This window comes from Lygodium microphyllum, chromosome 9 (genome assembly GCF_053477565.2).
Source record: "Lygodium microphyllum isolate KBCC chromosome 9, Lygodium_microphyllum_v1.1.10, whole genome shotgun sequence".
Taxonomy (NCBI): domain Eukaryota; kingdom Viridiplantae; phylum Streptophyta; class Polypodiopsida; order Schizaeales; family Lygodiaceae; genus Lygodium; species Lygodium microphyllum.
The window spans coordinates 116,884,779-116,888,740 of NC_141143.1; positions in this window are offsets into that span (position 1 = coordinate 116,884,779).

Sequence of the window (3,962 nt, forward strand, 5' to 3'; positions counted from 1 at the left end):
TTGTCTGGTTTGTAACCATTCAGAATATCTTTGCTTTGCACAAGAGTTTAAATATCCCTCTTTTCTTCTTTGGGTAATAGTGGATATAGTCCTTGCCAAAGATGAGGTATTACATGATGTGATTGTGTCTTTGAGCTTGAATTTGTGCCAAATTTTTCTGTAGAACCATTGAAAGACCTCTAATAAACTGTTAGCTTTGTATCTTCCACCTCCATGTCTTGTGTGTCTAAAGTATTTTGTTCTTGTTTGATAATGTGATTTTTCCATACCTTGGGTTGACCAAATAGATATAGAACCATATTTCTTGATAAAATATGGAGTATGGTTGTATAAAATATGCTGCATAGTTAACAAATAAAGAAATTCAATTAGAAAACCCTATATGAGTCATTACAATAAAGAGACATACATATGCAGACTTCTTACCATATAGTGAGTGAAGTGTTGATTACCCCAAGCTTCTGTCATTGCCTTTTTAAAAAGATTTAATTGGTTTTTGAAGTCTTTGAGATCATCATCATTCCACTCTATTTTATCACAATAAAATAATAGTTTGTCTAGTGTTTTCCAAACATTGACTTTTCTATTCCAAGCTTGTCCATTATCAGCATGATCCTTAATTGCATTATGTAGGACTTCCATTGATTATATCTAATAGTTGAGCCACCATTCCTGGAGTTTATCTTACCAAGTCTCCCATGAAAGTCTAGGAACTTTCTAGCCTTCACTCCACCAATAGATGATTACCATGCAAACCATCCTTAGACTTTTGAAGATCTAGTTCAATAACAACATTACACCATGCAAACCAATTGCAGATAAGACTTTTTCAATATTTTTTATAATATCTGTTCTAGTTGATAATGGCTTCAATTTCCATGCAAATCCTATATAAATATGAACAAGCTTTTCAATTATCCTACAAAGTGCATGAAGTGTACAGATATGAGCATTCATTTAAAGGAACATCTAGGACTGGCTTAAACAGCTAGCTTAAACTATGGATCCTTGTTGTGCCTAGAGGGAGCTCTATTCCAATTGATTGAGTTTAACTCTATGGCTAGGGACATGCAATATAGGCAAGGAGATCTAGAGTTGACTCCCTTTGATAAATTGTACATACATTTAAGTGTCTTTAAGTCACCAGCTATGTGCCACTCAATCTTATAGTTTCCAAATCCTTCAACAAATAGCTCTTCTCCTACTTGTTGTCTCTTAATAACATCAGGTATTGGTGCTCAATGAAAAACCCAATACAATATATCAAAATCCTCTGTATCTGCTTCGAATGCTCCTAGCCACCAAATGTTGTGTTCCGATTGAACACAAAATGACATTGAGTGATTGTAATGATCTGATGAATGTGCTCTATTCATCAAGGTAATAGAGACCCTCTCTAGTTTTGTACATTTTAAACTTTCATCAAGTCTAACCATAAATCCAACCACTTCTGTGCCTCTTCTAGCGACAAGTCATAGAATCTAATCATTAAGCATTGTAGGGTGGGCAAGTCAAGGAAAATATTGTTAAAGTCATTGATTATAACTTCCTTTTTCTTGCCCTTGAAGCTAGCCTTGATATGGAAAGGCTCACCCACCCTTCTCCAAAATATCTTTTAAAACTACTGAAGGAAGAAGATGATAATAAAACTGAGATGCTTTCAAAGAATCTCTTTCACTTGCATTCTGTTGAAGAAGAGACCTAAACAAAATCAACATCACAAATCAATACAATTAATTATTAAAAAAGTCATATTTCATATTTTTTAAAGTCAAACAAAATTTATTTTTGCTACTTGGATTCTTTTACTACAACCACCTCCTCGTCGTCTGAGACTCTCAATATTTCCAAGAGCCTTTTGTCAATTTTTAAGTCCTAAAATAGTTTACTTTTATTGATAAGATTTGATGCGTTTCTCCAACGAATGAATCCTCTGTTGATAGCCTTCTAGCTTCTGCAGTAACTCGTTGTTATGTTTTGATAAAAGATGGTTCTCCAATTTGAGGACATCCTTTTCTGCAACCAAGTTAAGTGTATAGCCTAGAAACCCATTATAACCATCACCAATGAACCTCAACAATGAAGAGCTATTATAGAAGGCAGAGTGCTATTTTTGCTAGGATCTTTGGGATATAGCCTACCATCTAAACAAAGATCAAGATTCTTCTTTCCTTCAAACCTGAGTATATGATTCATAGACTCTGTAATAGTAATGGGTTTTGTTCTCTTCCTTATCGGTTCATACTCACTATCCAACTCAATATGAAGATGATAGAGATGCTTTTCACTAGAGCTACATAGATCATTGGATGACTAATCCATAACTAACGATACGATTAGAATATTTGATTGAAAAAGTATGCAAATTACAAACAAGAAGGAAAACGAAGAAGAAACTAGTAAGAAAGAAAGAAGAGAGTGAGAATGGAGGGAAGTAATCAAACGTAAAAAAAATTCAAATTGAATATTAGTTTTCACTTTAATGAGGATGTGTAAGATCTTTATTATGACAATCTTTGTCACCTTTATGGCAGCCTAGATTTCTAGGTTTGATGTGACCACGAGAATATCACAACAATGACTTATTAATAATTTTTGATATATTTACTTACCAGAATATACATTTTTTTTAAAATTATTTCTTAAAATATTTTCTCTCTCTAGGATTGCTTACAGGGCATTTTCGAGACCTCAAAACTCCCCTAATGCACTCTCCCTCTCTCATACTCCCTCTCTCCCTCTCTCATACACGAGTGAAGCAAGAAGCAAGAAACAAGAAGAGAGCAAGCTTGGCCACACCAACAATAAGCTTCTTCATTCACTTTTTGACTTTTATACATGCCCTATCTCCTCCTTAGGCGGCCCTCCTCTTTTTGGTCTAGTCTTTGTCCATTCCTCCATGCTTTTCCCTCCTCCTTCTTATTAGCATTGGCCTTAACCTATGCCTCTAATTCTTTACAACTTGCACAGGAAAGAGCTCACCGAAGCTATTTTACAAAATAAATTACAATGTGCCTAATGCTCTTTTTACAAAAATATTAAGGTGTGCTTATTCTTATGTGTCTCTCTCTTACATTTAGATTTTTTTTCATGTGCTTTGTGTCTTCAAATTTTCCTTAGTGCACCTTTGTTGTTTGTCTTCTTCTTGCCTTGGGACTGTCTTCCGCTTCCAAATTCCTAGATTTTTTGTCTTGGTCTTGCAAGGGTTAACATGTAAGAAAATATTGAAAAAATACCCCTGACAAGGTGAAGTGCAACAAATGTAAACAAATAGTGCATATCACTAGTAAATATCCAAACTCTCTTGAAGTTTCCAAAGAATTGGAGGCCTCCAACTATGTCTCCAAAGTCCTTGATGACCAACTTTTCTAATCCTCATCGTACCATCTTTCCATGAACATCATCATAGCCTATTTTATAATGTTATCCCACTAATTCATTGAGGAGGGAATCATTTACACGCTATATAATCCAATGCCACCTTGGCCTTGAGGGGGGTGTTAGAAGTGTAGCATAGAAACCATGAGTAAGCAAGGGTGCATGAGAGAAGGTGAGGTGTGAATGAACTAGAGGACAAGGGAAACCCTAACCCTAGCCCATAGCGAGGCTATATAAACAACTTGGAGGTCACTCTCAATGGTAGAGAGAGTGTACTAATTGTACTTGTGAGTGACTCATTAAGTACGATTTCCTTCTTATACTTGAGTTGTCTCTCCCTCTTGTACACACATATTTTGGCTCTCACTCTTCTTTTCAACACAAACAATACTAGCAGAAAGTGAAAGAGGAAAGGACGTAAAATCATGTTCATAAAGCTGTGAAAGGTAGTTGGAGATTTTTCAATCCAAAGGGCTTGACTAGAAAATGATAGAGACCGATCTATCCTGAAAGCAGTCTAGTTCATCCCCTACCTCATGCAAATTTGACAATAACCAAATCATAAATCTATTTTAGTAAACTAG